Source organism: Mirounga angustirostris, unplaced genomic scaffold (genome assembly GCF_029215605.1).
Source record: "Mirounga angustirostris isolate CCGP_5_RB_7025 unplaced genomic scaffold, mMirAng1.0.hap1 SCAF_2, whole genome shotgun sequence".
NCBI lineage: Eukaryota > Metazoa > Chordata > Mammalia > Carnivora > Phocidae > Mirounga > Mirounga angustirostris.
In genome coordinates, this window is record NW_026991710.1 from 203,671,932 (window position 1) to 203,695,539 (window position 23,608).

Here is a 23,608-nt window from a genome sequence, read left to right on the forward strand (position 1 = left end):
AGAGAATTAGTAAGAGATATCTCTTGTGGATTCTTAGAGTGTACACTGTGCATCCTCCTCCTTATTTTCTATAAAATTTTTATTCAAACATTTTGAATGAATGATTTAATGCAAGTGGTCTCTTCATGTTGAATGTAACAGAATAGAAATAAAAGCTGCCTGTGCAGGCCAGCTTATGATTGCTTAGGAAAGTATCTGAGAAGCTGCTTTGGGTGTAGAAGTTGGGGTCCTGAGAGTATACATTGGGAGAACACAATAAAACACAGAGATAATGGGCGCCTGGGTGGTTCAGATGGTTAAGTGTCTGCCTTCGGCTCAGGTCATGATCTCGGGGTCCTGGGATTGAGTCCCGCATTGGGCTCCCTGCTAGGCGGGGAGACTGCTTCTCCCTCTGCCTCTGCCTCTCTCTCTCTCTCTGACTCTCATGAATAAATAAATAAAACATTTGAAAAGAGAAAAAAAACAGAGATATTAAACTGAATGATAATAAAATAGGGAATTTGGAAGTGAGAGAGGAAAGAAAAGTGAAGAGAAAAGGCTGGGTTAAGTCTGCAGAGAAAGTAAGTACTTTTAGTGTCAGGATGGCTTATTCTTTTTTTTTAAGTTAAATATTTTATTTAGAGATAATTGAAGACTCATATGCTGTTGTAACAAACAATACAGAGTTATCCTATGTACCCTTTACCCAATTTCCCAGTGATAACATCTTGCAAAACTATAGGACAATACAACAACCAGGATATTGACATTGATTCAACTCACTGATCTTATTCAGATTTCCCAGTTTTGCTTGTACTTGTGTGCATGTGTGTGTATTTAATTCTATGCAATTTTATCACATGTGTAGGTTTTATATATATATATCTCACCACAGTCAGGATACAAAACAGTTCCATCCCAACAAGGATTCTTCATGTTGCTTTTTATAACCACACACAGCTGCCTCACAACCCACATACACTTGTTTTTAAGCCCTGATAACCACTATTCTCTATATCTATACTTTTGTCATTTCAAGAACATATAAATGGAATTATACAGTATGTAATAGTTGGGGATTGGCTTTTTTTTATAAATCACAATTACTTGGAGATCGATCAAGTTGCTGCATGTATCAGTAATTCATTCCTTTCTGTTGCTAAATACTAGTTAGTGGTAAGGATGTAATCACAGTATTTTTTAACTATTCACTCTTAACACCTCCTCTTTCACTAGCTGCCTTTCTCTACAGTATTCAACCCTGATTTCTGCTGTTTTCTACTTTCATATTTTGGTCTAGGACATCTAGATTATTTCCAGTTTTTACTTATTATGAATAAAGCTGCTATAAACATATATGTACAGATTTTTGTGTTTCATTTCTCTGGAATAATTGCCAATGGTCCAATTGCTGAATTGAATAGCAGTTGCATATTTAGTTTTACAAGAAACTTCCAAATTCTTTTCCAAACTTCCAAATTCTATCCTTCAGTCTAAAATTCTTTTTCAGAGTGATTGTATTATTTTACATTCTTACCAGCAATGTACTGAAGTACTTTTAAGTACAAGAATATTCATATTTTATTTTATTTGTGTTTCTTTAATGTAAGTTTCTTCTATTACTCCACACCTTGAGTAAAGTTGGCTACATGAATTACAGCTATAGGAAGTCAAAGAATGGGGACCAAATTCTATGTCACTGTTGGTGCTGATAGAAAGAAGAGGATAGGGCAGGAGACAAAATTGAGTAAGATAATTCATGGGATGCAAGATCTCAAAGCCATGTGTTTGTCTCAAAGTCATGAAAGTGTAATGCCCTGGAAATTGATCAAAATCTTAGAGAATTTCTATAAGAGGCTGAGTTAATTATATGTAAATCTCAAAGCACAGTGTAGTTTTAGCTTATATCTGATTTACAACTAAAATCCAGAGTAAAATCCAAAGTCTGTCCTTTCAACTTTATGACAAAGTCCTCATTTTCATTTGGATTGTTTTCGTATCTCACCTTATTGATCAAAATTAAACTTAGGTGGTATTATAAAACAAAAATAAAGAAGTATGAGAATTGGAAGATTTATAAGAGAAAAAATAAATTTTTAATATTTGCACTTGACATGATCACATGAATGGAAAAAACTAACCAAATTAGCAAATTTTAGGACCAGTAAAGAGGTTTACAAGTTTGTTCATATAGATAAACTTGTAAAACTAATAGTGCTTCTCCACACCAGCAATAACTAAATAGAATTTATAATGGGATATACAATACCTTTCACAATAGTAGCAAAAACTATAGTTACATAGAAATTATTTCTTAAGGAGGGAGGCAAGATGGCTGAAGAGTACAGGACCTCGTTTCATCTGGTCCCTCAAGTTTAGCTGGATATCTATCAAACCATTCTGAACAGCTATGAAAACAGACTGAGATGTAAGAAAATATATCTGGAACTCTACAGGCAGAAAAGCAACTGCTTTTTGCCAGGTAGGAAGTATAGAGTCATGAATCTACACGGAAATATCAGAAAATAAATGAAGTGGGGAGTGATCCTCCATAAACTGGCTACTGGAACATGATATAACATCTGAGTGCAAAATCGGAACCCTTAGGAAACTGCTCCAGTGAGAGACATCCCTTTCTGAAAAGGGCAAAATTCTAGATGGATCATTGTGGTCTCAGGGCCCCAGGAGACAGAGAAAGAATGGGGGTGCCTGAACCAATAGAGTGCCCAAGCAGTGGAGTGGGGAAACTGGTTATTGTCAGCGAGCCCAGGAGGGACTCTCAACTCCAGTTGCCATAAACCATAAGCTGGGCTGGTAGGGAGATCACTCTTTGCCTGAGCACCCTGAAAAGGACTGGAATGTACAGGCCATTTACCATCCCCTGGGAGGGATGAAATGGCTGTGCCTATGATTGGGCAACAGCTATTGGGGTGGTGGCAGACCCAGAAAGGACAGTAGGGCAGCAACCAGCCATGACCTGGGATCACTGGAGCAGGGTGCTTGTGCAAGCCCATAACTTCTTGCAGTCGCAAAGACACAAAGCACAGTGATGTTCAGGAGTCCCTGGGACTCCCTCCTGGGAGGATTGCAGTGAGCACAAACCACGACAGTCTACGGAGTTTGGTGCACACAGAAGTGGAGACTCTTTGACCCAGAGGGTTTATTGAAGATAGGGGACCGCAATCTTGCAGCTCTGGGCTGGAGATCTGGGCATGGCAATTTTTGTTCTGACCCTCTGAAGGGGCACAGAAAGCCCCCAGGGAACAAAAGGCACACAGACAACCAGATTACATTGAGCCAATTCCCCTATGCAGCAACTCAGGCAAAGACACCTGAGAAGCCGCACATCAGGCCCCTCCCCCAGAAGACAGACTGGAAGAACAGGTGAATGACAAGTTTATGGATCTCACAAGACTGTAAAACTCAGCACCAGGGGAAAATAAGATACCGACCTCCAGGTGTTTCCTCACGACTTGTTTATCCTTCAGTCTAAAATTTTTCATTTCAGGATGCCTGGGTGGCTCAGTGAGTTATGCTCCTGCCTTTGGCTCAGGTTATGATCCCAGAGTCCTGGGATCGAGTCCCACATCAGAATCCTTGCTCACCAGGAATCCTGCTTCTCCTTCTGTCTGCCGCTCCCCATGCTTGTGCTCTCCCTCTCTCTCTCTCTGACAAATAAATAAATTAAATCTTTAAAATTTTCCATTTCTTTTTTTTTTACCTTTTTCCTGTTTCAACTAGATTCTTATTTTACCAATGTATGTTTTTAAATTGCTTTTTAACCTTTATTTTTTCATATCTACACTTTATACATATGTGCTTCATTTTAGTCCTTTTTTCACTGTATTCAAGTTTATATATATTAGAAGATAAATATATATATTATACATATATTATATATATATAAGTTTTTCTTTCTTTGTAATTTTGGGATGTAGTGTCTTCTAATACACAGAACAAAATTCAATCAGGAACAAGCGGATCACCCTGCTTTGTTCACCATGGAAAATTATAGTCTCTATTCCCCCCACATTTTATATTGTTTTGTTTCATTTTGGCTTTGTTTTCTTTTCTGTGGTGGCTTCCGACCACTTCGGATTTTTCTATGGTGCACTTCGTTTGGGTCACGGTTGATATTTTGGACTCTGTTCGTTCACTCAACCATCCTCCCCAGGGCAAAATGACTAGAAGGAGGAATTCACAACAAAAGAAAGAACCAGAGGCAATGTTCTCTGCCACAAAGCTAATAGATATGGATATTAGTAAGATGTCAGAGATGGAATTCAGGATAGCAATTATAAAGTTAACAGCTAGGCTTGAAAAAAGCATAAGTGACAATACAGAATCTCTAAGGGCAGGAATGAGATCTAATCAGGTCGAACTTAAAAATGCTGGAAATGAGATGCAATCTAAATTGGTAGCTCTAACAGCTAGGGTCAGTGAGGCAGAAGAGAGAATAAGTGATCTAGAGGACAGGCTGATGGAAAAGAGGTGCATTGAGGAAAAGAGAGATAAACAACTAATAGCAAATGAAGAAAGGCTTTGAGAATTTAATGATGCCTTGAAAAGAACCAATGTCAGAATCATCGGGGTCCAGAGGAGGTGTAGAGAGTACCAGAAGGTATATTTGAGCAAAACAGCTAAGAACTTCCCTAATCTGGGGAAGAAAACAAGCATTCATGTCAAAAGGCAGAGGGGACTCCTCCCAAAATCAGTAAAAATGATCAACACCACGATATATAATAGTGAAGCTTGCAAATCTTAGAGAAAAAGAAGCTATCCTGAGAACAACTAGGGAGAGAAGGTACCTTACATACAGAGGGAGGAACATCAGAATAACCTCAGACCTATCCACAGAAACCTGGCAGGCCAGAAAGGGGCTGGCAAGATTTATTCAGGGTACTAAATGAGAAGAACATGCAGCCAAGAATACTTTTTCCAGCTAGGCTGTCATCCAGAATGGAAGGAGAGATAAAGAGCTTCCAGGACAGACAAAAACTGAAAGAATATGTGACCACCAAACCAGCCCTGCAATAAATATTAAAGGGGATCCTGTAAGCAAAGAGAGAGCCTAAGGGCATCATAGACCAGAAAGAAACAGAGACAATCTACAGAAACAAGGACCTTACAGGCAGTGAAAATGGCACTAAATTCATATCTTTCAATAGTTACTCTGAATGTAAATGGGTAAATGCTCCAGTCAAAAGACAAAGGTATAGGATTGGCTAAAAAAGCAAGAACCATCAATATGCTGTCTACAAGAGACTCATTTTACACCTAAAGTCACCTTCAGACTGAAAGTGAGGGGGTGAAGAACAATTTATCACACTAATGGACCTCAAAAGAAAGCTGGGGTAGCAATCCTTATATCAGACAAATTAGATTTTAAGCCAAAGACTGTAGTAAGGGGTGAAGAGGAACACTATATCATACTTAATGGGTCTATTCAACAAGAAGATCAAACAGTTGTAAATATTTATGCCTCTCGTGGGAGCAGCCAATTATATAAACCAGTTAACAACCAAAGTAAGGAAACATATTGATAATATTACATCAATAGTAGGGGACTTCAACACACCATTCACAGCAATGGACAGATCATCTAAGCCGAAGACCAACAAAGAAACAAGAGCTTTGAATGATGCACTGGCCCAGATGGACTTCACAGATAGATACAGAACACTCCACCCTAAAACAACAGAATACTCATTCTTCTCGAGTGCACATGGAACTTTCTCCAGAATAGACTACATACTGGGTCACAAATCAGGTCTCAACCAATACCAAAAGATTGAGATTATTCCCTGCATGTTATCAGACCACAGTGCTTTGAAACTGGAACTCAATCACAAGAGGAAATTTGGAAGGAATTCAAACATTTGGAAGTTAAAGACCATCCTGCTAAAGAATGATTGGGCCAAACAGGAAATTAAACAAGAGGTTAAACAATTCATGGAAACCAATGAGAATGAAAACACGTTGGTCCAAAACCTATGGGATACTGCAAAGGCGGTCCTAAGAGGGAAGTACATAGCCATCCAAGCCTCTCTCAAAATATTCGAAAAATCCCACAAGCTAACCTTACACCTAAAAGAGCTGGAGAAACAATAGCAAATAAAGCCTGAACCAAGCAGGAGAAGAGAAAAAATAAAGTTTAGAGCAGAAATCAATGAAATAGAAACCAGAAAAATAGGAGAACAGATCAACAAAACTAGAAGCTGGTTCTTTGAAGGAATTAATAAGATCGATAAACCTCTCATCAGACTTATCCAAAAGAAAAGAGAAAGGACCCAAATTAATAAAATCATGAATGAAAGGAGAGAGATCACAACCAACACCAAGGAAATAGAGACAATTGTTAAAACTTATGACCAGCAGCTATATTACAACAAATTAGGCGATCTGAAAGAAACAGATGCATTCCTGGAAACTTAAAAACTACCAAGACTGAAACAGGAAGAAATAGAAAATCTGAAAAGACCTGCAGGGAAATTGAAGCAGTAATCAAAAACCTCCCAAAAAACAAGAGTCCAGGGCCAGATGGCTTCCCAGGGGATTCTACCAAACATTTGAAAAAGAAATAATACCTGTTCTTCTGAAGCTGTTTCAAAAAATAAAAATGGAAGGAAAACTTCCAAACTCGTTCCATGAGGCCAGCATTACCTTGATCCCAAAACCAGACAAGTTGCCATCAAAAAGGAGAATTACAGACCAATATCCCTGATGAACATAGATGCCAAAATACTCACCAAGATCCTAGGCAATAAGATCCAACAGTACATTGAAAGGATTATTCACCATGACCAAGTAGGATTTATTCCTGGGATGCAAGGCTGGTTCAACATCTGCAAATCAATCAACCTGATATATCATATTCATAAAAGAAAGGACAAGAACCACATGATCTTCTCAACTGATGAAGATTTGACAAAATACTGCAACCTTCCTTGATTACAACTCTTCAAAATATAGGGATAGAGGGAACATACCTCAATATCATAAAAACCATCTATGAAAAGCCCACAGTGAATATCATTCTCAATGGGAAAAACTGAGAGTTTTTCCTTTAAGGTCAGGAACACAACAGGGATGCCCACTCTCACCACTGTTGTTCAACATAGTACTGGAAGCCCTAGCCTCAGTAATCAGAAAACAAAGGCATTCAAATTGGCAAAGAAGTCAAATTCTTTCTCTTTGCAGATGACATGATACTTTATGTGGAAAACCCAAGACTCCACACCCAAGTTACTAGAACTCATACAGCAATTCAGCAACGTGGGAGGATACAAAATCAATGCTTCTTCCCCCCTCTGTTTATCTTCCAATATCTCCCTGCAGAAATCAGTTGCATTTCTATACATGAACAATGTGACTGAAGAAAGAGAATTTAAGGAATCAATCCCATTTACAATTGCACCAAAAACCATAAGATCCCTAGGAATAAACCTAACCCAAGAGGTAAAGTATCCATATGCTAGAAACTACCGAACAAGTAGCTCCACTATATCCTTCCAGATATAGTGGAAAGAAGGGCCACATGCACCCCAATATTCCACAATAGCCTATTGAGGAAGACACAAAAAGATGGGAAAACATTCCATACTCATGGATTAGAAAAATAAACATTGGGAAAACGTCTATGCTGCCCAGAGCAATCAAACTTTCAGTGCAATCCCTATCAAAATATCATTGACATTTTTCACAGGACTGGAACAAATAATCCTAAAATTTGTATGGCACCAGAGAAGACCCCCAAAAACCAAAGGAATGTTGAAAAAGAAAACCACAGCTGGGGGTATCAGAATGCCTGACTTTAAGTTATATTACAAGGCTGTGATCATCAAGAAAGCATGGTACTGGCACAAAAACAGACACACTGATCAATGGAACAGAAAAGAGAGCCCAGAAATGGACCTTCAACTCTATGGTCAACTAATCTTCAACAAAGCAGGAAAGAATATTCAATGGAAAAAAGACAGTCTCCTCAATAAATGGTGCTGGGAAAATTGGACAACCACATGCAGAAGAATGAAACTAACCATTACCTTACACCATACACAAAGTTAAAAATGGATGAAAGATCTCAATGTCAGGCAGGAATCCATCAAAATCCTAGAAGAGAACACAGGCAGCAACCTCTTCGACCTTGGACAAAGCTACTTTTTGCAAGACACATCTCTAAAGGCAAGGGAAACAGAAGCCAAAGTGAACTATTGGGACTTCATCAAGATAAAAAATCTTCTGCACAACAATGGAAGCAGTCAACAAAACTAAGAGGCAACCTTCGGAATGGGAGAAGATATTTGCAAATGACATAACAGATAAAGGGCTGGTACATAAGATCTATAAAGAACTTCTCGAACTCAACACCCAAAAATCAAATAATCCAGTCAGGAAATGGGCAGGCGACATGAACAGACACTCTTCCAAAGAAGACATACAATGGCTAACAGACATATGAAAAAATGGGCAACATCACTAACCATCAGAGAAATTCAGATCAAAACCACAATGAGATACCGCCTTCCACCAGTTAGAATGGCAAAACTTAACAAGACAGGGAACAACAAATTTTGGTGAGGATATGGAGAAAGGGGAACCCTCCTACACTGTTGGTGGGAATGCAAGCTGGTACAGTCACTTTGGAAAACAGTATGGAGGTTCCTCAAGACATTAAAAATAGAGCTACCCTACCACCCAGCAATTGCACTACTAGGTATTTACCCCAAAGATACAGATATAGTGAAAAGAAGGTCCACATGCACCCCAATATTCCACAATAGCCAAACTTGGAAGGAGCTGAGGTGTCCTTTAACAGATAAATTGTTAAAGAAGATGTGGTGCATATATACAATTACTCAGCCATCAGAAAGGATGAATACCTATCATTTGCATCAACATGGATGGAACTGGAGGGGATTATGCTAAGTGAAATAAGTCAATGAAAGAAAGACAATTATCATATGGTTTCACTCATATGGAATATAAGGAATAGGGCAGAGGACTATCAGGGAAAGGAGAAAAAACTGAATGGGAAGAAATCAGAGAGGGAGACAAACCATGAGAGACTATGGACTCCAGGAAACAAATTGAGGGTTTAAGAGAGGAGGGGGGTAGGGGGATGGGGTAACTGGGTGATGGGCATTAGGGAGGGCACATGATCTGATGAGCACATTAGTTACACGCAACTAATAAATCATTGAACACTACATCAAAAACTAATGCACAGAAATCAGTTGCATTTCTATACACGAACAATATGTTAGGTAATTGAACTAAATTTAAAAAAAACAAAAAATTGAAAAAAGATTTAATATCATACTAATAAGAAACTCTTATAAATCAGATTGAAAATCTAATAGATAAATTGGCAAAAAATATGAACAGGCAATTTACAGAAGAATCTTAAATGACTATAATCCATATTAGGAGTTGTTTAAACCCATTAGTAATCAGAAAAACAAAATAAAATTACAATCAGATATCACTTTACACCCATCAGAATGGGAGAAAAAGCCAATTTGGTGGAAATATTAAAAAAAAAAAGAAGCCCCGTGTACTACTGGTAGGGGTTTAGCCTGATGCACTCTTAGGGAGAGCAATCTGGCCGAAGTTAGTCAAATCAAATATGGCACGCCCTGTGCATTGGTAGTCCTAATGGATTTATGCTCCAAAGAAACTTTCAGTTTATTTATTTATTTTTAAAGATTTTATTTATTTGAAAGAGAAAATGTGTGTGTGTGTGTGTGTGTGAGAGAGAGAGAGAGAGAGAGGGAGAGAAGGAACAGGCATAGAGGCAGAAGGAGAGGGAGAAGCAGACTCCCTGCTAACTACATCCTGGGACTCTGGATCCTGACCTGAGTCATCCAGGCACCCCAAAACTTTCAAAGTTTATATGAGGATGCTCATTATAGCATTTAGTGGCATTGGAGGAGGCAAGCAACCTAGCTTTCCTTTACGGGGGGACAGAGGAGATTTAAAAACTATGATGCAGTGGATACATACTCTGGAATAATATGCAGAAGTTAGAGGCACCAAAACTTCTAACAAATAGAGTCACCATAGCAAGACTGATAAATCTCAAACACACAGTACTAAATGAAAACAAACCAAAGTGTGTCTATAAAGCAAAATAGAATTTATGTAAATTAAATGTACACTCATATAACACTGTATATTAAAAGGATAATTACAGTTTCAAGTATGCATATGAAAGCATCAGAGTGGTGGTCTATAAAGGTTGGGAAGGGGAATGTGTGAGATAACAGAAATACAAATAGATTATAGATATAGATGTAGACAGATACAGATATAAAGATCCCTGCCCTGGTTCCTGACATGGGGTTCCTGAAATCTTGGTAATTTTCTGGGTGAAAGAAACGTCTTTTGTTCCAGTTAAACAATTCTGGATGGGCTCCTAAATGAGGGCTGGTCACCAGAAAGAACAAACCATGATTAGAAGCTTGGAATTTTCTGCCCCACTCACATTTTCTTAAAAGGGGAGAAGGCTGAAAATGGAGTTAATGATCAAGCATGCCTATGTGATGAAGCCTCTATAGAAATACCAATAATATGGGGTTCAGAGTGTTTTCAGGTAGTTGAGCACTAGTAGATGCTGAAAGAATGCATGCCTGGAGAAGGCCTGGAAGCTCTGCCCCTTCCCATATACCTTGCCCCATTGATCCTCCATCTGGATATTCATCTGTATCTTATATCTTTCTATAATAAACTGATAAATGTACATAAACTGTTTTTCTGAATTCTGTGAGCAGCTCCAGCAAATTAATTGAACCAAGGAGAAGATATGGAAACATCTGATTTATATCAATGAGAAGCTCAGGTGATTTGTGATTTGTGATTGGCATCTGAAGTGGGGTGGGGGCAATCTTTGGGACTGAGCTCTTAATTGTGTGATCCAATGCTATCTCCAGGTACATAGAGTGTGATAATAGTGCCAGAGAAAAGGGGAAAAACACAGAAAGACCAGCTGAGTTTTTCTAAATCAGTGTTTGGAATTGATTTTTACACTGGCTAAAAGCAAACCTAAAATATTGCCTATAAAATATTAACTGAATCGAAACTTGTGTTTAAACTTCCTGGAGCAAACATGACTTCTACTGCCTAAGAATTCATTACACAAATGAAAAAGAATGCCAGTCACACTGAGGACAAAGGAGTTTCTAATTTCATGGGGGAAAGTATTAGAAATGGACACTTTTTTTTAAGATTTTATTTATTTATTTGACAGAGAGAGACACAGTGAGAGAGGGAACACAAACAGGGGGAGTGGGAGAGGGAGAGGCAGGCTCCCCATGGAGCAGGGAGCCTGATGCGGGGCTCGATCCCAGGACCCTGGGATCATGACCTGAGCCGAAGGCAGACACCCAACCGAGTGAGCCACCCAGGTGCCCCAGAAACTGACACTTGTAACTCAAAGTTAGCTTTTAACTTTTTTAAAATCCAGAGATCAAAGCACATTGAGGGTTTTCTTTTGAATGAGGTTGAACACGATAGCCTTTATTTTCATTTTGTTGTGTAATAAGATTTACTTTTTATGTGTTCCACCGGTTATTCTAGGTTCTCAACAAATGTTTTTTGAAGATAGCCGTGTATCAGCTTTGTGAAGAATGTGGTGGAATGCGTTTCCTGTGCCTTCTTCTTCCCTGTATTTTCTACATCCAGCTTAGTGAGTTTCTATCTGATACACTGTGACTTAGTCAAAACACTCCAGTTTAGATAACAGGAAACAGAAATGCCTAGTCAGCTGGTATGAAGAATTTAGATTCTCACTCTTACCAAAATTCAGATAAATTTATATGTATTTAGAATTTAATTTCTTTTAAATAATAAACAGATTTTCCTAATCCAGAGTAAGTCAAGATTTGAAATTTTTATTTTTTTTCCCTAATTGTTTCAATAATAGGATATCTAGAGTCCTTAATAACTACCGGATTGTTTACATGAAGAGAATGTTTTGAATACACCTTGAGTCCCTCATTATAGTTTTGTTTTTTTAAATTTTGTGGTCACCAGCAGACCAAATCATTACTTTCTAGAGAATTTGGGCTACTTGGATTTCCCAGGTTGCAATAGTAAAGATGAGTTATTATATGGGAATTTATAGTAGGGTTTTCTACACTAGGCAGGCATTTGGACCCATAAACCTTTGAGGTCTCTTCTTGTATTGAGGTACATGAAAGCCATATGTTGAAACTGGATTATAAATATATTTTACCAAGACTAGAGATTTTTCCTTAAATGAGAAGAAATATGGAGGTGTGGTCACAGATGGCAATTTGATCTCAAATGGCCTCATGGTGGGGAAGGAATATGTGAGAATTGCATGTTGGCAGCCCTAATGAATAGCCCCCACAGTCCCCAGGCCTCAGAAAAAAAAAAATCAACATACTCACCCTTCATGGGTTGGAGCAATCTGGTAGGGCTGGAGAGCCCAAGTTTCAGGGAGTTGGGCAGGGAGGACAAGGTTTGCTATGGTTTTCACAGTGACCAGAGGGTGTAATTGTTGCTAGCTCTTCCTCTACATTTCCAAATATCTATTCTTTTGACAACTACAAGTGAGCCTGGCTTTTCAAAACAGATTGTTACAATTATTACCCAGGGCACCAAACACCTGGTTTATGGGTTTTAGAATCAGGCCAGGTAGAGGTGGTCCTGTCTGTCTACTTTATTGACATGGTTATCTTGATTACATGTTTATTTTGTTTTCAAGTTTTTCTCCTCCTTCCCTTTCTTCTCTCTACCTCACCTTGGCCTCTCCTCTCTTCTTCTCATTCTAGGAAAGAGAGATCTTTCAAGGGAGGGAATGAATGAGAGAATATAATTACTAAAGTAGAAAGATCTTAGGAGCAGAGATTTAGTACCCACTTTTATAATTTCATGTACCTCAGAAGTGACATCATAGTGGAACTGTCAGAGAGTGAAATGGGCATGCACTATCAATTCTCTTGGTTGAATATATTTACCTTCCTTATCAAGAAACACCAAATGAATATATAGAGAGGGGACATGGAAAAGAAAGCATCCATTTGGAAATGTCTTGAGAGCAGAGGGAGCCCCAGTGACTTTTGACTTTGTCACTATTTGACACATGAAGGTATAATAATATTTGTTGTTTGAACCTGTGAAATGTACTTCATAAATAATACTCATTTCATAGGGCTGTTGTGAGGGTTACATGAGTGTGATGGTTAATTTTATGTTAACTTAGCTGGGCCACTGCGTGCCTAAATATTTGGTTAAACATTACTCTGGATGTTTCATGAGGGTGTTTTGGATGAGACTAACACTTCAATTTGTGGTCTTTGTGTAAAATAGATTATCCACCATATGTGGGTGAGCCTCATCCAATCATTTTAAGACCTGAATAGAAAAAAAAAAAAAAGCCTCCCCCCAGCAAAAGAATTTTTTAGGACTGCTTTTTGACTTTATCTGAAACACTGGCTCTTCCTAGTTCTACAGCAGACTAGAAATATTGGCTCTCCTGGGTCTCCATCCTTTCAGCCCAGCCTGCAGAGTTGGGACTTGCTGGCTTCCATAATCACATGAGCTAATTCCTTCAAATTTCTCTCTCTCTCTCTCTGTGTCTCTCTCCCAGCCCACCCCCATCCTTTCTCTCTGTTTACACACACACACACACACACACACACACACACACACACACACTAGTGATTCTGTTTCTCAAGAGAACTCTAATAAAATAAGGTAATATTATTATCCTTATTTCACACACAGGGAAACTGAAGCTCAGAGAGAACACACAGACAACATGTGGTAGAAACAAAATTCAGGTTCAGATATGTCTGACTTGAGAGCCTGGGCACTTACGTATTTTTCTGCCTCATGAGAAAATGAAGCAAAAAAAAGTAATAGCTCTAGAATTATATGGCCAATAAATTCAGACTTTTGAGTTTTGGCTTCCAAGCCTGACTTAGACTCCATTGCACAATCTCTTGATATCTTACTGTCATGTTCCTTTTTGCTCTTGCTTTTGTTTAGGAGACAGTAGAAGGTATAGATTCAGTAAGGAACTTCCCAGTACAGAGCATCAGAGATAATCCAGTCCCACCCCAATTGATAGGGTTTTGTGGTGGACTTCATCACCTGGGAGGCAGCCCCCTACTGTTGCTTGTATAAACAAACACAGTGGAAATTGCTCTCAGGAATTTTAGTGAGAGGTATGGCCTCGGAGGGTATCAGCCCAACAGTGTATTTGGTTTTCAAATCAAGGCATCGGTAAAAAACCAATTTGTAAGACTAATAAATCCAATTCTGAGTCACAAAACCCTGCAAGAGGATTGGAGCTTTGAATTCTTATTTTTAATTGTTTCATCTCCAGTCCTGAAAGCACAAGCCCTTTCCTCACCCTGAAGGGTAAGATTGTCTCATTCTTCTGATTCATATCCATCTTTTAAAATATAAGGTTTTTTCATAGTTCATTCCTTTTTGAAAGTAAGCATCTTTCTATCTCAAATTTAAACAATAACTACATATCTAGGTGCTTGACTGTTTCTGGAAATCTATTTAATTTCACAAAACAAGTTACCAAAGCATGCAGACTTGCATGATTTCTATTTTAAAGGTATCTGAATAGTATCTTCTTTACCTGAAGTTTGGATTTAAATGAGTATAGGCCGATACCTAAAACATTCTGAATATTGAACACTGCTCCTTTGTGGAAGGGATATCTATTTGACCAAAAATGCTCTTTCATTTAGGCCTATCTTGGGGACATGAAGGCAAAATATAAAACTTGAAAAATCACCGGGGGCACCTGGGTGGCTCAAACATTTAAACATCTGCCTTCAGTTCAGGTCATGATTCCAGGGTCTGGGATTGAGCCCTGCGTCAGGCTCCCTGTTCAGTGGAGGTCTGCTTCTCCCTCTCCCTCTGTCCCGCCTCCCCACTTGTGCTCTCTCTCTCAAATAAATAAGTAAACAAGCAAATAAATGAATAAATAAAATTTGAAAATAGCTAACTTCTCCATTGCTTTGGATTTGTTAGAAAAATGGATGAGCAGGATCAAAAACTGACTAAACTAAGGAAACAACAAGAAAATCATTTTGGATAAAGACTTATGAGGCCTGTGAGATTTCAAGGAAGGGCCTGAAGGCCATCAATTACCAGTGAGTTCTGTGGCTTTTTTTCTTGTCTCAACTGCCTTGCCTAAAATTCTTTATTATTATTATTAATTATTATTATTATTATCATTAGTTTTTGATGTAGTGTTCAATGATTCATTAGTTGTGTACAACACCCAGTGCTCATCACAACATGTTTCCTCTTTAATACCTATCACCTGGTTACCCCATCTTCCCACCCCCCCTTTCTGTAACCCTCATTTTGTTTCCTGTAGTCCATAGTTTCTCGTGGTTTGTCTCCCTCTCTGATTTTTCCCTCCCTCCCCCTGTGGTCCTCTGTGCTATTCCTTATGTTCCACATACGAGTGAAACCATATGATAATTGTCTTTCTTTCATTGACTTGTTTCACTTAGCATAATCCCCTCCAGTTCCATCCATGTTGATGCAAATGATAGGTATCCATCCTTTCTGATGGCTGAGTAATATTCCATTGTATATATGTACCAAATCTTCTTTAAACATTCATCTGTTGAAGGGCATCTTGGCTCCTTCCACAGTTTGGCTATTGTGGACATTGCTGCTATGAATATTGGGGTGCATGTGGCCCTTTTTTCACTATATCTGCATCTTTGGGGTAAATACCTAGCAGTGCAATTGCTGAGTGGTAGGGTAGCTCTATTGTTAACATCTTGAGGAAACTCCATACTGTTTTCCAAAGTGGCTGTACCAGCTTGCATTCCCACCAACAGTGTAGGAGGGTTCCCCTTTCTTCACATCCTCATCAACATTTGTTGTTTCCTGACTTGTTAATTTTAACCATTCTGATTGGTGTGAGGTGGTATCACATTGTGATTTTGATTTGTATTTCCCTGATGCTGAGTGATGTTGAGCATTTTTTCATCTGTTTGTTAGCCATTTGTAGAAATGTCTGTTCACGTCTTCTGCCTATTTCTGGACTGGATTACTTGGTTTTGGGTGTTGATTTTGATAAGTTCTTTATAGATCTTGGATGCTAGCCCTTTATCTGATAAGACATTTGGAAATATATTCTCCCATTCTGTAGGTTGTCATAAATGGTGCAAGTGGGAATCCCTTTTGTGTTCCTGACTTTGGGGAAAAGCTCTCAGTTTTTCCCCATTGAGAATAATATTCACTGTGGGCTTTTCATAGATGGTTTTTATGATAATGAGGTATGTTCCCTCTGTTTCTACAATCTGGAGAGTTTTAATAAAGACAGGATGCTGTGTTTTGTCAAATGCTTTCTCTTTATCAATTGAGAAGATTATATGTTTCTTGTCTTTTCTTTTATTAATGTGATCTATCATGTTGATTGATTTCCAGATGTTGAACCAGCCCTGCAGCCCAGGAATAAGTCCCACTTCTCTGTGGTGAATAATCCTTTTAATGTACTTTTAGATCCTTTGGCTAGTATCCTGGTGAAAATTTTGGCATCCATGTACATCAGGGATAGGGGTCTGTAATTCTCCTTTTTGATGGGGTCTTTCTCTGGTTTAGGGATCAAGGTAATGTTGGCCTAACAGAATGAGTTTGTTTTCTTTGGAAAAGAAAAAAGTCTTCTTTCTGTTTCTATTTTTGAAACAACTTCAGAAGAATATGTATTATTTCTTCTGTAAATGTTTGTTAGAATTCCCCTGGGAAGCCATCTGGCCCCGAACACTTCTTTGTTGGGAACTGCTTCAATTTCCTTATTGGTTATGGATCTGTTCAGATTTTCTATTTCTTCCTGTTTCAGTCTTGGTAGTTTATAACTTTTCAGGAATACATCCATTTCTTCCAGATTGCTTAATTTGGTATCATATAGCTGCTCATAATATGTTCTAAGAATTACCTGTACTTTCTTGGTATTGGTCATGATCTCTCCCCTTTCATTCATGGTTTTATGAATTTGCGTCATTTCTCTTTTCTTTTGGATAAGTCTGGCCAGAGGTTTATCGATCTTATTAATTCCTTCAAAGAACCAGCTTCTAGTTTCATTGATCTGTTCTCCTATTCTTCTGGTTTCTATTTCATTGATTTCTGCTGTAATCTTTATTATTTCTCTTCTCCTGCTTGGTTTAGGCTTTATTTCCTATTGTTTATCCAGTTCCTTTAGGTGTAAGGTTAGCTTGTGCATTTGGGATTTTTCTAATTTTTTGAGAGAGGCATGAATTGCAATGTACTTCCCTCTTAGGACCGTCTTTGCTATACCCCAAAGGTATTGAACAGCTGCATTTGCATTCACATTAGTTTCCAGGAATTTTTTAAATTCTTCTTCAATTTCCTGGTTGCCCCTTCATTCTTCAGCAGGATGCTCTTTAACCTCCAAGAGTTTGAGTTCTTTCCAATTTTCTTCTTGTGATTGAGTTCCAGTTTCAATCACTATGATCTGAAATTATGCAGGGAAAAATCCCAATCTTTTGGTATCCATTGAGACCTGATTTTTACCCAGTATGTGATCTATTCTGTGTAAGTTCTATGTGCACTCGAGAAGAATGAGTAGTCTGTTGTTTTAGGATAGGATGTTCTGTATATGTCTGTGAAGTCCATCTGGTCCAATGTGTCAATCAAAGCTCTTGTTTCTTTGTTGATCTTCTGCTTAGATGATCTGTCCATTGCTGTACGTGGTGTGTTGAAGTCCCCTATTTTTAATGTATTGATGTCTCTTTACTATGGTTATTAATTGGTTTATATAATTGGCTGCTTCCATGGGGGGCATAAATATTTACAACTGTTAGACCTTCTTTGCTCAAATATGCCTTTTGGCTCTCTCTCTCTCTCTTCCCCCTCAGGCATAGCAATTATTCTGACATTGGTTCTTTTCAGGGCATCATTAATTTCTCAAATCCTTTCTTCATGGGCTCTGAGTTGTTTTTCTTTAATTTCTTACCTTTCCATCAGCCTGTCTTCTAGATCACTTACTGTCTCTTCTGTCTCATTTACCCTAGCTGTTAGAGCATCCAATTTAGACTGCATATCAATTATAGCATTTTTAAGTTTGACCTTATTAGATCTCATTAGAGATTCTCTATTGTCTTTTACACTTGCTTCAAGCCCAGCCATTAACGTCATAATTGCTATCCTGAATTCCATCTCTGACATCTTACTTATATCCATATCGATTAGTTCCATAGCAGAAAACATTGCCTCTGGCTCTTTCCTTTGTTGTGAATTCCTCCTTCTAGTTATTTTGTCCAGAGAAGAATGGGTGAGCGAGTGAGTTAAATTCAAACTACTAACCATGACCCATGTGAAATACATTCTACAGAAATCTGAAGTGGTCAGAAACCAAAACAGAAAAGGAAACAAAAATAAAGCAAAACAGAACAAAAAAGAAAAAGAAGGGAAAGAGTTGGGGGAGATAGAGACTATAATCTCACAGGGTAGACACAACATGGTGATCCACTTGTTCCTGAGTGTACTTTTGTCTGTGAGTTAGAAGACACTACATCAAAGAAATTGCAAAGAAAGCAAAACTTATATATATGTAATAGTAAAATTGAATAGAGTGAAAAAAGGACAAAAAAGAGGCATATATCTATAAAATGTAGATGTAAAAAACAAAAGTTATAAAGAGACTTAAAAAGAGTTGGTAAAATAAGAGACTAGTTGATATGGAAAAAAGAAAAAAAAAAGAAATGGAAAATTTTAGACTGAAAGATAAACAAATCACGAGAAAAAAAACCTTGAGCTCAATATGCTATTTTCCCCTGGTGCTGGAGTTTTATAGTCTTGTGGGATCCATAAACTAGTTGTCCACATTCTTCTGAAAAAGGGGCCTACTGTGCTGCTTCTCAGGTATCTTTGCCTGGGTGGAGTTGCACTGCCCCTTGGTAGGGGCCTGGGCTCATTGTAAGCTGGTCCTCTGTGTGGCTTTTGTTCCTTGGAGGCTTTCCGTGTGTCTTTAGAGGATCAAAATAAAAATGGCTGTGCCCCAATCTCTGGCCCCAGAGCTGAAAGATCTTGGCCCCCCCCTTCAATAAACCCTTTGGGACAAACAATCTTTACTTTTGTATGTGCCAAACTCTGCATACTCCTGTGGTGTGTGCCCTCTGCAATCCTCCTGGGGGGCATCCTAGGATCTGGCATTACTGCCCTTATTGTGCCCTGGGGCTGAGAGTGGTAGTGGGCCCGTGCACCTACCCACTCCACTGCTTCTGGGGGATGGCTGAGTGTCGCCCTACTGTCCTTTCCAGGGCCGCTGCCCTGAGAGCTGTTGTCTGGTCATGGGCACACCTATTTCCTCCCTCCTGGGGATGCAGATGGCCCATGTGTTCCAGTTCTTTTCAGGGTGCTCAGGCAGAGTGGTCCCCTGACCAGCTGGCTCACAGTTTATGGTGACCTAAGCTGAGAGTCCTCTTCTGGGCTCACTTATTGTAACCAGTTTCCCCACTCCACTGCTTGGGCACTCTATTGGCTCAGGCACCCATGGTCATTCTGTGATTCCTGGGATCTTGAGACCACATTGACCCATGTAGAATTCTTCCCTTTTCATCTGCTGAGCCTCTTTCAGACAGGAATGTCTCTCACTGGAGCAGATTTCTAAGTGTTCTGATTTTGCTCTCTGGGACTATATCACTTTCCAGTAGCTGGCTTATGGAGGCTTCTTCCCCCCTCTGTTTATCTTCCAATATCTCCCTGCAGAGCCATTTCTCTGCACCACCTACCTTGCAAAAAGCAGTCACTTTTCTATTTGTAGAGTTCCAGATATATTTTCTTATATCTCAGGCTGAATTCATGGGTGTTCAGAATGGTTTGATAGATACCCAGCTAAATTCAAGGAACCAGATGAAAAGAGGTTCCCCTACTCTTCCACCATCTTGCCTGTCCTCTAATGTTTCTACCTTTGTAGGGAAGGACCTTTTGTCTGGAACTGCTTTTTTCTTTTTTTTCTTCTTTATCTCTGAAATTCGCAAGCTTCACTGTTACAGATTGGGGTGTTGATCTATTTTTATTGATTTTGAGGGTAGGTTCTCTGTGCCTCCTGGATTTGAATGCTTATTTCCTTCCCCAGATTAGGGAAGTTTTCAGCTATAATTTGTTCCAATAATCCTTCTGCCCGCCCCCCATCTCCCAGGACCCCTATTATTCAAATATTAGTGCTTTATGGTTTTATTGATTTCTCAAAGACTCCTCTCGTGATCCAGTGGTTGCTTTTCTCTTTTTCTCAACTTCCTTATTTTCCATCGTTTTGTCTTCTATATCACTGACTCTCTCTCCTGCCTCACTTACCCAAGCAGTTAGATCCTCCATTTTTTACTTCATCTCCATAATAGCATTTTTAATTTCAGCCCGATTATATTTTGTTCTTTTATTTCTGCACTAAGGGATTCTCTAGTGTTTTTTATACTTTCTTCAACCCCAGCTAGTATCTTTATAATCATTATTCTGAATTCTAGTTCCAACATCTTACTTATATCTATATTGATTAAATCTATGGTAGAAAGTATTACCTTTGGTTCTTTCTTTTGCTGTGAATTTCTCCTTCTACAGATTTTTCCAGAAAAGAAAGAAGAAATGAAAGAGAAAGAAAATAAAGGGGAAAAAAGATAAATATCAGTAAAAAAAGCAATAATAATATCAACAAGAACAACAACAACATCTCCAGGAAGTGATTCTGGTGTCTGCTGTGTACACTCTGCTGTTGTGTTTTGACTACTCTTTCCCACCGGTCCTTCCTCTACAGAGTTACTCTTTGCTTGTAGTGGGGAGTGTTTGTTCATTTAAGTAGGTATGCTTTGATTTGTTTGTGAAGGTAAGCCTGAAGCTGATGTTTTGGAGCCTTCTTTAATCAGTAGACTTGGTATATGCTGGGGTTTGTGTTGTTATTCTGAGGGAGAGGCCTGCTGGTGTGGTTCACAAGCTGACCTGCCTTCAGAAAGATGCTCCTGCCAGGTCAGGATGTGGGGTTTAGTGTAGGGGCCTCCACTAGAGGCCCTGTGCTTCTCTCTGGAGTCTGGCTGTGCTGGTGGGTGGGAGAGGGGGTGGTGGTGGAGGAGATAAAATATGGTGTCACCTCCTCCCTTTGTCCCTGGGGGGTGGAACTCCCAGCAGCCGCTGCTCAGGAGGCCCTCCCAGAAAAGAATCAATCTCCTGAGGCCCAGGACCTTATAAATTCGCTGTCCTAACCTGTCCATGTCCAATCATTGGTATGCCCAGTACCATAGATCTGTATTTTATCTCTGACCAGTGGCTGGGATTCAAAACTCCAAGTTTTCAAGGGCCTGGTAGTGTGTACACCCACTTCCGTCCCCAGTCAGGGAGGCTCAGGACATACCCAGTACTGTTTCGTCCCCAAAAGCCTTTGCACAGTGCACACAGAGGCTAGAGTTTATTGTATTGCTCAGTGAAAAGCTGAAGCCAGGCTATCAGCCATCTGCAATTGACTTAGTCCCCCACTCCCCTTTGTCCCAGAAAAACCATGGCAGAAGCTTGAATCTATTGAGGCAGACAGCAAAAAGTGGGAGCCATATTATCAGTGATCTGTCCCAAGTCTTTGCACTGCACTCAGTCAGTCCCAGAAAAGCGACAATTGGCATGCGCACAGAGGCTCAACCCTATTGTGGCTCAGAATAAAAAGCGGTGGCCAGGTTAACCCTGATCACCTCCAGTCTCTGCACTGTGCTCAGCCAGTCCCAGAAAAGCAGCTGTAAAGGCAGGCCCAGAGATTCAAGCCTATTGTAGCTCAGAGCAAAAAGTGGCAGCCAGGTTATCTGAGATCTTTTCCAGTCTCTGCACTCTACTCGCTCAGTCCCAGAAAAAGCAGCTGTACGGTATGCACACAGAGGTTGAAGTCCACTGTGGCTCACAGCGAAAAGTTAAGAGGTTTTATCCCCTCTGTACACCCCTCCAACCCTGCTTTGGAGCTCCCCTCAGTGGCTCCCCAGCTGTCCTTTTGTCTCTGGAGAGGACAAATATGCTCCTCAAATGCCCTCCAGAAAGGGGAGCAATCTTTCCCTGAGCAACCCAGGGATCCTATTACCACACTTTATTGTGGGGTCACAAAAAGATGAAATCTTTCTGCCTTTTTCCCTCTTCCTGGCTTTGCTCTGTGAACCAGGTTTCCTACCCTTGCCTGCCCTGTGGCTTCCCAATCCCACTATTCAGGGCTCTGAACCTTGCTTCTGCTAAATTCACTTGCTCCAAATGTGCACATTGTTTCTGTGTTTTTCTGATTGTTTCCTAGTTGTTCAAAATAGCTGAAAGTTGACCCATCTGCATTTGGAGGATGAGGCAAGTTCAGGGTCCCCCTGTCATCTTGGAATCTCCCTAATAGGTTCTTTATAGATCTGGAATACTAGCCCTTTATCTGATAAGACATCTGTAAATATTTTCTCCCTTTCTGTAGGTTGTCTTTTGGTTTTCTCGACTGTTTCTTTTGCTGTGCAATAGCTTTTTATCTTGATGAAGTCCCAATAGCTCATTTTTGCTTTTGTTTCCCTTGCCTTTGGAGACGTGTCTAGCAAGAAGTTGCTGTGGCTGATGTTGAAGAGGTTACTGCCTATGTTCTCTAGGATTTTGATGGATTCCTGTCTGACATTGAGGTCTTTCATCCATTTTGAGTTTATCTTTGTGTATGGTGTAAGACAATGGTTCAGTTTCATTCTTCTGCCTGTGGCTGTCCAATTTTCCCAGTACAATTTATTGAAGAGACTATCTTTTTTCCACTGAATATTCTTTCCTGCTTTGTTGAAGATTAGTTGACCATAGAGTTGAGGGTACTTTTCTGGGTTCTCTTTTCTGTTCCATTGATCACTGTGTCTGTTTTTGTGCCAGTACCATGCTGTCTTGATCACAGCTTTGTAATATAGCTTGAAGTCAGGCATTGTGATGGCCCCAGCTTTGGATTTCTTTTTCAACGTTCCCCCGGCGATTAGAGGTCTTTTTTGGTTCCACACACATTTTAGGATTGTTTGTTCCAGCCCTGTGAAAAGTGTCAATGGTATTTTGATAATGAGTGCATTGAATATGTAGATTGCTTTGGGAAGCATAGACATTTTCACAATATTTGTTCTTCCAATCCATGAGCATGGAGTGTTTTTCCATCTCTTTGTGTCTTCCTCAATATCTTTCATAAGTGTTCTGTAGTTTCCAGCGTATAGATCCTTTACCTCTTGGGTTAGGTTTATTCCTAGGGATCTTATGGTTTTTGGTGCAATTGTAAATGGGATTGATTCCTTAAATTCTCTTTCTTCAGTCACATTGTTCATGTATAGAAATGCAACTGATTTCTGTGCATTGATTTTGTATTCAGTTGCTGAATTGCTGTATGAGTTCTAGTAACTTGGGTGTGGAGTCTTTTGGGTTTTCCACATAGAGTATCATGTCATCTGCAAAGAGAGAGAGTTTGACTTCTTTGCTAATTTGAATGTCTTCTACTTGTTTTTGTTGTCTGATTACTGAGGCTAGGGCTTCTAGTACTATGTTGAACAAAAATGGTGAGAGTCGGGGCACCTGGGTGGCTCAGTCGGTTAAGCGGCTGCCTTCGGCTCAGGTCATGATCCCAGGGTCCTGGGATCAAGCCCCACATCGG

General features: G+C 39.5%; 1 protein-coding gene across 1 annotated transcript in view; it reads right to left on the minus strand.

Moving 5' to 3' along the window:
- Positions 1 to 23,608, minus strand: part of LOC123847999 (arylamine N-acetyltransferase 1) — a 118,059-nt gene that overhangs the window by 48,140 nt on the left and 46,311 nt on the right. The window contains exon 2 of the transcript XR_008506493.2: positions 3,432 to 3,647. The gene's annotated coding sequence lies outside the window, so the exon portion shown is untranslated. The remainder of the gene's footprint in view (positions 1 to 3,431; positions 3,648 to 23,608) is intronic.